Below are 13,180 nucleotides of genomic sequence, written 5' to 3' on the forward strand. Positions count from 1 at the left end.
GGCGATCAGCTCGATCCTGTTTAATCTATATCTCCGACCCCTTATAGAACTTATTAAGTCATTCGGCATATCAGTCATCAATTATGCCGATGACACTCAACTGATTTTTTCATTTGAGGGTAGTGAGTCGGTCTCAAAAGACACTTTTCATCACTGTATGTCGGCCACAGCCGAATGGCTGCGAGCTAACTCACTCCAGTTCAATGGGTCAAAAACGGAGGTTCTCCATTGCTCTCCTGATCGCCTCCCTCGTGCGTTACCTGACGACTTCTGGCCACCTTCTATTCCGGGTTCTGTGGAAGGAGCTAAATCGGCTCGTAACTTAGGAGTGGTGTTTGAACCTGACCTACAGCTGGATGTTTCAGTAAATAAGACCGCAGCGACCTGCAGGGGCCTGCTTCGTGCCCTGCGCAAAATTTTGCCAATACTCCCCCCAGGTGTCAGAGCAGAGGTAGTGCGTAGTATCATACTCAGTAGGTTAGACTACTGCAACGCACTACTTCTAGGAGCTCCTAAAAAATTGATCCTTAAGTTGCAGAGGATCCAGAACATGGCTGCGAAATTGGCCTTGTCGCGACCACGCTCTGCTTCTTCTTCTGCAGCTTTAGCTGATCTACATTGGTTGCCGGTACAGCAGAGGATCGCTTTCAAGGCGTCATGTCTTGTATTTAGAGCGCTGCATGGACTCAGACCAATTCCACTCCAGGGTCTGTTTTCATGGTATCAAGCTGCCCGACCTCTGAGATCTTCATCGGCGTTCCTGGTGCGGATTCCAAGGATCACTAGAGCAAGGATAGGTGGCCATGCTTTTAGCTATACGGCCGCCTCACTATGGAACTCCCTTCCTCTGGCGCTGAGGGGTAGTCAAGATCTGCTCTCCTTTAAAAGGGATCTTAAGACCTATCTGTTCCCAAGAGCAATGTAAAATATTCCTTCCGATGGTTTAATAGGGTCTCAGCGCCAGGATACCCTTTGGGTGACAGCTGCGCTTAACAAGAAATAAATACATACATACATACTGACACCAGAATAGGGCTGTGCCTGTCCTCACACCAAGCAATCTCCGCCACACTGTAGTGTGTCTGGAGCCAAGCCAGGGAAAGGAAGGATCTTGCGCACTAAAAAGATCATCCGTTGAAGTTTGCCTACTCCAAAAGCAGAAACTGGTACAAGTACTGGAGCTGTGACCCAACATTTTTAGTACACTTCTGGAGCAAGAAGAGATTCTGCCCAAGACAAATAGCTGGAGAAGCTGTAGGGGGAAAATTGCTCATTTTTTTGTTGAGCTGGCCTGATGCTTGCTGCTTCTGTCTTGGCCAGTGAAAGGGCTGGACTTTGCTTTCACACTATGCTTGTCAAGGTTATCCAAGGGCTTGTAGTTGTTAAGAAGTCTCAGGGCCATCAAAGACATCACATGCAGCTCCTGAACTCCTCTGCTGGACGTTCTGACCTGCTAAGTGGTGCTAATTCCAGTTCTGGGCCCTTGGAGATGGCTTGGATGCAAAGAAGAGAAGAAAATCCATGTATTGCCCTTCAGCATCTGTTTTTCTTGATAAAGCACTAATGTGCATAAGAAAAATATATGCATTATCGTGGTGCGGCCGAAGAATCGATGCAGCACATGCCATGTGGCTGAAAGAGCACCGCAGCCCAAGTTCTGAAAAACGTGTCTCCGACGTTCAAGGCACCCACTCCGACGCATGCCCTGCTGTGCAGCTGAAGAAATCGACACACCACCTGCCACGTGCCTGGAAAATTGAGGCCGCGCATGTTTGACGCAGTGGCATTGTGAGACCGGCCTCACGGCGTTGCCCTCCCAATCATCCAGCCAACCTGCAACCACCCTCAAGACACGACATCTCCGACTCCGGCCGCCCCAGCCACCCAGATCCGAGGGCCGGCCAGAGCCCTGACAGACTCGACACCCTACCACGCATGTCCGACCAAGGGAGCGGGAACCCTCGAGCCAGATCCAGAGGCGCCAGCCCAGTCACACCTCGGGTCGCCTTCCCCGGGAAGACTCGATCGGCCACCAGGCCCCTGGGGAGCAGGCGCCTCCCCTGCCGAGCGTCTGGGGTCCCTCCCAGACCCACCTGAAAAGACCAAAGAAGTGAGCGGCAGGAAATCCCGCCGAACCCCCTCCGTCACCCCGGTCCCCCCTCTGCGAGGACTCCGGACTTCAAAGAGCAAGCGGAGTATAACAAGGGGTGCCGGGGGAACGAATGCAGAGAAGACCTGGAACCATCCGAGCCTGCTGACGCTGTCGCGGCTCCTGAACGCTGAAGTCACCTGGGCCTGCTGAGTGACTCGCGGCCTCTCGCTATTGAACCATCTGAGCCCTGCTGACGAGGTCGCGGCTCCCGAACACTGAACCACCTGGGCCTGCTGAGCGACTCGCGGCCCCCAGCTCTTGAACCATCTGAGCCCTGCTGACGAGGTCGCGGCTCCCGAACACTGAACCACCTGGGCCTGCTGAGCGACTCGCGGCCCCCAGCTCTTGAACCATCTGAGCCTTGCTGACGGAATCGCGGCTCCCGAACTCCGACCACCTGTGCCTGCTGAGAGACTTGCGGCGCTCCCCTTGAGGACGACTCGGTAAGAGATCGCCCAGAGACACGACACCCTCCCGCTCGAGGATTGTGAGCTATCCGCAGGGTACTTCGCAGAGACACTATCTTTAAAGACTGTCCCGCTACCCCCATCCCCCACGACCGATTTGTGGTACCCTGTGCCACTGCTGTACTGCTTGCACCTTGGATCATAAAGATCCCTTGAAACCATCGATAAAAGAACCTATCGTCCTACAAAGAATACGTGTGGTGTCACTCTGTTCGTAGTGTTAGCTCAGGGTGTGCGCGCCTGGTTCGGCCTACTTGGGAGAGGTGGGTCAAAGGGGTGGCAAGACGGGTACCGAACCCCCCTCCGGCGAACGCCTTTCCAACAGGCATTGACCCAGCTCCTCCCGATTTTTGATGCATCGCACCGGTGTACTAGACATTGTCCAGCAGTAAAGAACGTGGCTGCGTGTCTGGAGTTCAACGCATTTCCTCCCCTTGTAGTATAGAATCGATGCATCACCTCCACTGAGAGCAAGAAATCAATGCATCACCTCCTCTGAACCACAGCAACGAATCGACGTCTCACCTCCTCTGGCAGAACGGAATTAAGGCATCACCTCCCCTTCTAGTAAGGAATCAAAGCATCACTTCGTTTTCTCCCCTGTAACTGTTTTCTGCTTTGATTTTGACGCATCCTAGGTACTTTGCCATAAACGTGACACTTCCATAGCCTTCTATGGACTGAACTGTTTTAAAGAGTGATATCTTTACTTGTGTATGTTGGATTTTTGTCATTTTTTTCTCGTTTTAATCAGATAAGGAGTGGTTATTTCTTTTAACTTGTGTAGTATCCATTTGTAGTGTTTTCACTGTGTTACTGTGGGTATTTTGTACGAATGCTCTACACATTGCCTCTGGGATAAGCCTAACTGCTAGTGACAAGCTACCAAGGGGTTATTTTACCTGTATAATCCCCTTACCCTGACTAGAATAGGGGTCCCTACTTGGACAGGGTGCAAACCACTGCCAACTAAAGTCCTCCTTTTATAACAGTAAAGTATTGCTTCAAAAGTAGAAGAAAAAGGGAGGAGGAGCCAAGATGGCGACCGGGACGGCAGCGTAGACCCCCGGCTCCGTGAGCCTCCGCATCCCGCACGGATATCCTGCCTGAGATCCTCAACTTGTGCTACGTGGTCGTGTTTCTGAAGGAGAGGGGCTCCCGACTGTGTGACTCCGAGGTTTCTAGCCGTGCTATCGCCGGAGAAAACTGCATCTGAACTTTGCGGCCTGTGCGGCCCTGGAGCCGGGACATCGAGTGGACGCCGTGGCCGGGTGGCAGTGCGACAACAGCGGCCGGTGGTGACTGGGTGGAGTCGGCCCACCGGAGCGGTGCCAAACTCGGCCTACATTTCGGCGTGGTCACTTCTACTGCCCAGTGTAGCTGACCGAGTGCATGACCGGGGGTGCAAATCTTAGATCCTCCGGTGACTGCCCCTGCCTTGCTGGTGAGCTGCCCGGCCGCCGTCCGTATCCTGCCCCGATCATTGCAGGCCGCCCCCGGATTTCTACGGGAGCTGGTCCGTGGTGGGGACGACTGTTGCCCGTGACCACGGATAGTTTTTTGCCTGCCCCCGGAACCCGGTCACCCGCGACGGGGACATCGTGACGCTTGCCCTGGGGTCCCGGCCCCGGTGAGGGTCGGGCATACTTGGCGGCCATCTTGGGTCGATGAAGCCTACCATCCTGTCCGCTGGGCCGCAGCGGGCCTGTGAGCGTACGATTTTTGGGAGTGTGGCGGCGAGATCACAGAGAGCTGAGCTGGGGTACGGCGACCTCCTCGAGGCTCTTGGTACTCTTCACTCCTCCTTGGTTCATGGTTTCGTGATCTTGGGGAGTAAGCTCGATGGTGTGGCGTCGGAGTTGGGGCAGTGGCGGCCCGCCTGTCCGCACGAACACAGAGTCTACCCACACTGCGCGCAGGAGGACGCTGTGGCGGCCCCCCCTGAGGTTAGTACACGACTGGACGCCCCGGCCAGTATGCTACAGTGTGTTCGACCTTCTGAGGGCCTGATCTGTCCCGGAGGCGTTGGACCTGAGTGGGATGTGGTGGCCTCATCCCGTGCATGCCCTCCTGCGACCCAGAGACAACTCCAGCAACTAATGTCTCTTTTGGCTGCTTCTGCCTTCCTGAACCTTGCGTGCAGTGCAGATCCTAGGGCAGCACTTGGAAGCCTGTTTCCTCACGCGGCGGACTGTGTTGATGCTCAGAGACTTCCACCCCACCTGTGTGCGTCGCTTCTCTGTCGTTGTTGGACATTCCTCTGCCTAGGAACATTGGGTATGGTGCTGGGTCGAGGGGTTGGCATGGGCAGAATTCCACTGAGTGGTCAGGGATGAGGCTGGTCCCTCGGGGGTGGTCGCCTAGTGGACGGGCGGGCTTGGGGTGGTGTGCTCTCCTGACATAGCTACTGGCACAATAGACGCATAATGCTCCCCATCGTGGTTTGAGAAGATTGTTTTTGTGCTGTTCCTTGTTCACTTTAGGGGAACCTTACCGTGCGGGAGGGAGAAGCCGGGGGTCTGTTATGAAGGCCCTCCTCCAGTTTATAAATACTTTCTCTACCCCCCCGTCTGGTGGGGGTCCTTTCCTACTTCTTTTTCCCTATTCTCCTACATTTCGGGTCTGGTTCCAGGGCGACAGGCACACTGCTGGGGGGGGGGGCCGTACTCATCTGCAGAGGTGCAGGGTGGGGGGTAGGGGGAGGGGACTCTGTATTCCTTCATCTTTTTCCATGGCCTCCTTTTTCTTCTCTGATTCTTTTTGTCTTTCTTTTTCTGGGATCAGCGTGATACACCTCCTTTTGCTATGCCTCGTTGCCGTTCCATGTGTTCACAACTTCCGGGGTGTTCTTGGCGAGTTCTGGCAGGGGACTGTGGGCGCAGCTGTAGACTATGTTTTTCTCCATCCTGATGTTCTTGTGTTTGCGCCATTGACCGAATAGATTGCTGTAAATCGCTAACGTTCATTACTCTGCATATCCGTGATCGTTGTTTTAAAATTGCTTGTCACCTGATCCTTCTGCCTTGTTTCATCATAAAATGAAAACCTTTTTCTCCTGGTGCCCTACTTACGCTGTTCACAGTATTAGTAGTACGATTTTGCTCCCTGAAGTGCTGCCTGTGTTTATACTTGTCGTTATTGCTCTGATTGCTTAGCGGCCGGCCCCGGGGGGTTGTAGGCCCATACTTGTTCTTATTGAACTGTCAATAAAGGTTTTCAAAAAAAAAAAAAAAAAAGTAGAAGAAAAAAAACGTTTGAAACTACTGGAGGAAAAGCAATCTAATATCTTACGGTTTCTCAAAACTGTACATCGAAAGCAATATTTTCAATCTTTTTAAATGTGGTGCTTTATTTTCTAAATACTTTTTACACCGGAACATCTCAACAGAAATTGAAAAAAAATAAGGAAGTGTCCAAACATAAAAGGGCATGCATGCTAGCCATTTGGACCTATGCACTAGCCCAGGGAGCAGATATGGTCCTTCAGGCAAAGTGTCATATACTGCAACAGTGAAATGTGCATGGGGCATGTTCTTAGAGAGTGTTTTGCTAACAGTGATGGCAGTTTGTGCTGATTGGTTGCACTCTTCTAAACTGATTGTAGTCTATTGTGATATTGTAGTGTGAGCAAAGAGTGAGCATAAGATGCAATTAGGATACAGTGTGACTTGGGGGTGCAGGATTTGCCGTGTAGCTCGTGTTCACACTCATTTGAATAGCTTCTACCTCACAGTGGGCCTCATGTAGGTAGCCAAATACCGGTCGGTAACGGCCGATTTTCGGTAAATATGCCGTTACCGACCGGTATTCAGACAAGTGAGATGTAGGAGTCCAAAAACGACTTTTCGGTAAATATGAGGCGGTAAATACCGAATCATATTTACCGAATTCTAAAATACCGAATCAGATTTACCGAATACATACTTAACGAATCGGTAAATATGAAGTGGTAAATATGAAGTGGTAAAAATGAAAATGACATGTAGGAGCACTCGGTAATTAAGAAATCCAAGAAAATCGGTAAATAAGAGTCGGTAATTAACACGGATTGAAAGCAGGTGGTAACCATCAACAGTGCATATAAGCAATCCCAAAATGCAACAGCGTGGACAACATGGCCGCTATGTATGTCATTGCAAGGCGCCTACGTCTACAGGCAGCAGGACTGAGGGCTTGGCGACGGGAGGAACGCATCTACAGACAGCGCATCACACTATTCCACCTGACTGATGCAGAGATACATGCGAGGTACAGGCTACACCCCGAAACCATCATGGACTTAATCAGGGACCTTCACCCACTCCTGGACCAGCCAATAAGAAGGGCGCACGCCATACCCCCACATGTGCAGGTGCTCTGCAGCCTACATCTGCTGGCATCCGGCAGTTATCAGGTGGTGATAGCTGCGGTGGGTGGTGTATCCCAGAGTTGCCTGTCACGTTTCTTCAGGAAGTTCCTGGATGCCATGATGCAGAGAATGCACCACTACATCAGCTTCCCCAACACACAGGCTGCACTGCAGAAAACAAAAACAGACTTTTATCACATGGCACAGTTCCCCCATGTCATCGGCTGTATTGACGGTACACACATCCCAATCTGTCCACCAGCTGACACAGAGCACATCTACAGGAACAGGAAGTCCACCCACTCCATCAATGTGCAGGTGATCTGTGATGCAGGGAACATCATCACAGATATTGTTGCAAAGTTTCCTGGGAGCACCCACGATTCGTACATCTTCCAGAATAGTGGGATCTACACACGACTGAGTGCCGGAGAATTTGGAGAGGGATACCTGCTAGGTGAGTAACAGTGACGCCCCTTGCAACCTGCAAATCATAGTGTAAAGAAGCATGTGACTGATGTTTCCCTTTAACTCATCTAGGCGACAGTGCATATGCATGCCGGTCATTCATCCTCACTCCCTACCTACACCCATCAACCCAGAGTGAGAGACGATACAACGTGGCACACAAAACAACACGCAATGTGGTGGAGCGCACGTTTGGACTACTGAAGAGCAGGTTCCGCTGCCTCCACAAGAGCGGAGGCGCACGCCAGTACACACCCATCACCTGCTGCAAGATTATTGCCACTTGTGCAATGCTGCACAACCTTGCCACGAAAAAAGGTACAGATGTGGAACTAACATATTTTGAGGACAACGAGGATGAGTCAGGCCAGCCACAGGGCAACGCAGCTAGAGTGCCAACTGCAATCGATGGGAGAGAGAGACGGACAGAGATCACATGCAACTATTTCTGAGTAAGTGAGGGGACACAGCCAGTTGTGATTAGTCATGACGTAGTTTTAATGTGGCACCACGCCATGAACACATGAACAAGCCAATCTGGCAATATACCATCTATACAAGGAGTATGTCCAGGGTTACGTCACCCATTGGGAAGTGGCTAAGCAGGGCCACATCAATGTTTGCGCATACGCGCTGCAGTGGTGGATGGCACGGCCTGTGCATCCTCACTAGAGCCAACCCCAAGCCGCCTGCTGCTCCTGCGTCCTTCTGGGACGGGGGGTGTGATGCTGCTCCTGCTGCTGGTGTCGATGCTCTCCGCAGCATCCCCTGCAGCAGTTGTCGACGCCTGACTAGTAAATAGCACCCCTAGTGCACTTGTCACCTGCACCATCCCCCGAGACAGGTCGCTGCAGCAGTGTGTTAGGCCCTCCTGCATCGTCACAGAGCGCCGGCACAGTAGAGAAGTCGCAGTTGCCAGATGGTTGAGTGCCCTGTTGGTAGTGTCCCTTCTCTGCCGTTCCCGGCGCCGTGCCTCGATGTCAGCATCTAATTTGCTGCACAACTGCTGGATTGACTGGGACATGTCCCGAATGCCCGCAGCCATGCCGCTGATGTTATTGTCCATGTTGACTAATGTAGTTTTCATCACCCGCATGTGCCTCTGGACTGTCATGACTGCCTTTGTTTGCAGGCGCTGTTGTTTCAACATTTGGCCCTCGAGACCCAAGAAGACACCATGGCCGTCAATGGGTGCTGGTGGACTCTGGACACGCGACCTGCGGCGCCCTCTTGCTCCCGTCTGTGCTGCCTGTGAGGTGTGGGGCACAGTGGCATGGCTCCCTTCCTGGGGCCTGGTGAGTTCTTCAGGGCCCATGCTGTCGTCTGACGAGGTGTCTAAGGCTCGTAGCCTGGCTGCTGGACGCCTCCTCATTCCCACACCTGCAAGCGGAGATGTGGCCGGTGATTCAAACATGAGTGGCGATGCTGGCTCTGGGTGAGGTGATGCTGGCTCTGGGTGAGGTGATGCTGGCTCTGGGTGAGGTGATGCTGGCTCTGGCTGCGGCGAGGCTGCCTGTGTTGGTGGTGCGGCTGCCAGTGGGCCTGCTCCCTGGTCTGAACTTGTGCTGGCTAGAGGTGATATTTGTGGCCGGTGTGCCGTCTCTCCTGCAGCATGCCCTGTCCTGCATGATGTCACATCTGTGGACAGAAATACAACATTGGCTCAGTGTCCCCGAAGGGCTGCATTGAAAGCGTCACAATAAATAATTTCACATTCCAAAATGTCCTCTGTCTCCTTGTGCCTCGAGTGCGTGACATGCCTTGTTGCCCTGTGACATTTACGTCATGGTTGGTGTTTCCCTGACTACATCTCCCGGAATGCATTGCCTGTCTGCACTGACACGTGTGGACTGCAGTGTGATTCTCGTTTCACAATGGGGGATGTGGGATAGGGATAGGGGGTGCTACATTGCTGTGCTTTCGTCTTACCTTGTTGTGTGGCGGCTCTGGCAGAGCTGTCGGCGTCCCCAAGACCCACGACGCTCTCTTGCTCGATTGTGGCCCCCACCAGCTCCTCCAGTTCGGTGAGGGCAGGTGCCCTGTTGGTTCCACCTCCAGTCTGGCTGGCCTCCTTCTGGATGTCGCCCATCTTCCTCTTGGTTACAATCCTCAGGTCATACCAGCGCTTCTTTAGGACCTCTATGTCCCTGTGGGTCACTCCCACAGCATTCACATGGGCCTGGATGGCCAGCCATATGTTGCGCTTTTCAGCCTCAGGCACTTGCAGGGATTGCCTTCCAAACAGTTTCTGGTGCTGCTTCACCACCTCCTCCACCAGCACCTGGAGTTCCTTGGGGCTAAATTTCAGCTTCCTCCTCCTTTCCCCTCCGTCTCTCTGTGTTCTCTGGCTGGACATGATGTTCGTTTTCCCGCTCGCACAGGCACCGGCTCCCTGCCTCTCCTCTGCACTCCAAGCCTCTCCAGGGTCGGCTAATTATGTACACCTGCCTGGGTGTGGCCACTTCCTGGTTGGGTGGGCTGTGGTTGCACAGGATTAGCTGTTTCGTCAAGTCATGTGATTTTATTTACCGATTCCGTACATACCGATTCGGTATTTTCCGAATCGGTAAATACCACCTCGGTATTTTCCGATTCGGTAAATACCACCTCGGTATTTTCCGATTCGGTAAATACCACCTCGGTATTTACCGATTCAGTGAATTCCGATTCGTGATTACCGAATGTTACCGAATCGGTAACTGTTACCGAATTTTTACCTACATATAACTTACCGATTCTAATTTACCGATTCGGTACGGCTCGGTATTTAAGAAACGGTAAAATTTATTTACCTACATGAGGCCCAGTGTGAGGTAATCATGCAGCAAACGTGCTGCGGCAAGTGTGACGCTGCTGTAACTTACTGTGTGCAGTATGACTGGTGGAATGCAGTAGATGGTATGGGACAGCTGTATGAGCAGTGCATGCATTCTGGATGCAATTACCTGGAGCATACCAACCATACAATGTTATGGGCATTTTCAGTGCCTTGCAACTCTGGGTTGAATATCTTGTACCCTGTAGTAGTGAATTAACACTGGGTGTAGTGTGAAAAGGCTAAGGCTGCAATGGGTGTCATGACAGAAATGAAAGAAGTGTAATACAACCTGGCTCTAAATGTGCACAGTGACTATTGTGGGGTGTTCAGCTGAAATGCTACTGCCCAGTGTGCAATGGGTGCAGTGAGAACACTGTAGGAATTTAAATTGTGAAGTACTTGCCTGGTGAACTTTTGACACAATGGCAACTAGTGTGGTTGCAAAGTGCCTGTATTGTGAGGATGCATTGAAATCATATTCACCTGAACCCCCTCTGCCCGCAGTGAATACAGTGTAGCTATGTACTGGGGGGCAGATTTACAAGCCCCTTGCGCTGCCAGTGCGTCACTTTTTGTGACGCACCGGCAGCGCATTTTTCTGCCCCTATATTTACAAGGACATGAAAAGCGACCCTGTGCTGCTTTTCCTGTCCTTGTAAATACGGCCCCTTTACATGCAGCACTTTGCGTGAAAGGGGCGTTCCATGGGTGTTGGTGTTCCCACGCAACACCCATGGAAACGGACACATTTCCAGATTTATGAGAAATCGTAAATCTGGAACTACGTATGGATGCTACGCCTCCGCAGGGGAGGCTCAACGAGGAGAAATGTATTAATTTCTCCGTTTTTTTCCTCTTTCTATCACCTCTGGTGCACATAAATACTTTAAATAAAAACAATTTACAAGTTCCATGTGTGCTAATGCAGCACATATAAGTTGTAAAACGCCATGTCTGCTGTTTATGTGCAGGAAGGAAAATGAATAGTTTCTTACCTGTCGGTGTAGTTTTGCAGCTTGAAGATCTTTCTGGATTCACTATGCTGTGCATTATTCCGCGATCTGGTGGTTGGGTCCGGAGTCGTAGTCTTTCTTTTGTCTTTTTGTAGCCCAGGTGGGCGTCGACGTCCCACCATTTGGTGCACCTCTCGTGACGTTGTCGTGCTTCCTGCGGAAGTCCCACCTTTGGGGCGCCATCTTCGGGTTCTTTTTTCCCCCTTCTCTTTTTTTTTTTTTTTTTTTAACCCTAGGCGTTCTCTTAATTTTCCTTTTCCAATTTCTTTTAGTATTCCAATTATTCTGTTCTTCCATGTCCTTCCACCTCTTCCTCCATCCTCATCTTTCTGGCGGAGGTGGGTGGGTTCGCTAGTGAATCCAGAAAGATCTTCAAGCTGCAAAACTACACCGACAGGTAAGAAACTATTCGTTTTGCAGCGTGAATCTTTCTGGATTCACTATGCTGTGCATAGACTTTGTACCGGTTTGTTATCTTTGCGGCGGCTGGGTGGTAGATGAGTGTTGGCTGTTGAATATGTGTTGAAGCACCTTCTGTCCTACTTGTGCTTCCTTGTTCATCTGAACGTCCACGCAATAGTGCTTAGTGAACGTGTGCACTGAAGCCCATGTTGCCGCCAGGCATATGTCCTGAATGGGCGTATTTGCCAGAAAGGCAATAGTTGCTCCCTTCTTCCTTGTGGAGTGGGCTCGTGGCCCCTCCGATAGCTCCTGCCCTGCTTGTTTGTGGCAGAATTGTATTGTCAGTGCAATCTATCGTGCAATGGTGGCTTTTGTCAGGGGTCTACCCAGAAAACTAGTTGCAAAGGAGACAAAGAGCTGCTTGGTCTTCCTGTGCTCTTTGGTCCTCTCAATGTAGTGCATCACTGCCCTTCTAGCGTCCAGAGTATGCAGTGCCCTTTCTGCGCTTGTCGTGGGGTTTTGAAAGAAACTCGGTATCTGAATTGTCTGGTTCATATGGAATGCCGACTCCACCTTAGGCATGAAGTGTGGGTCCGTTCTTAGAACCACCCTGTCCTTGTGTATCTGGATGTAGGGCTCTTGCAGTGTCAGTGCTTGCAGCTCGCTCACTCTGCGCAGCGAGGTTATCGCTACCAGGAAGGCTGTTTTCATTGTCAGCATTTGCAGCGTGGCCTTGTGGATGGGTTCAAATGGCTCCTTCATAAGCTCGGTTAGGACCACGTTGAGGTTCCATGCCGGCGGCGGCATCCTCTTTGGAGGCGCAATTCTTTTCGCCCCTTCCAGGAATCTCTTTACTACCTGTGACGTAAAGAGACTTCCTCCTCTCTCCCCTCGTGTGTAAGCTACGATTGCCGCCAGGTGTACCCTTAGGGAGGATGAGCATAGATTACTTTTTAGTAGGTGTGTGAGATATCTAAGCACCGTTGACTCTGTTGTCATTTTATTCAGTAGTTTATTTCTGCTGCACCATATTGTGAACCTTTTCCATTTCTCCCCATAGCATTTTCGTGTTGTAGGTCTCCTTGCCTCCCGCAGCACTTGCATAGTGCTTTGAGGTAGGTTCAGGTGCGCAAACTCAAGTCTTCAGGAGCCATGCTGCCAGGCTAAGGCTCTCTGGTTCTGGGTGTAGGACCTCTCCGTTCTGCATGGAGAGCAGGTCCTTTCTTCTTCTGAATTTGTGAGGAGTGCCTTGTGCCATTTCCACTATTTGAGAGAACCAAGTTTGCCTTGCCCACTGTGGTGCCACTAGGATCAGTGTCATGTTGCTGGTCCTGCACTTGTCGAGCACCCTGTGTAACAGCGGTATCGGTGGAAAAGCGTAGGCAAATGTCTTTGACCAACTTATCCATAGGGCATTCCCTTGCGATTGCTGTTCTGGTTGTCTGGATGCGAAGTTTTGGCATTTTGCATTCAGGCGTGTTGCAAACAGGTCTATTGTCGGTGTTCCCCACC

Source organism: Triturus cristatus, chromosome 10 (assembly GCF_964204655.1).
Source record: "Triturus cristatus chromosome 10, aTriCri1.1, whole genome shotgun sequence".
In the NCBI taxonomy this organism is placed as follows: Eukaryota; Metazoa; Chordata; class Amphibia; order Caudata; family Salamandridae; genus Triturus; species Triturus cristatus.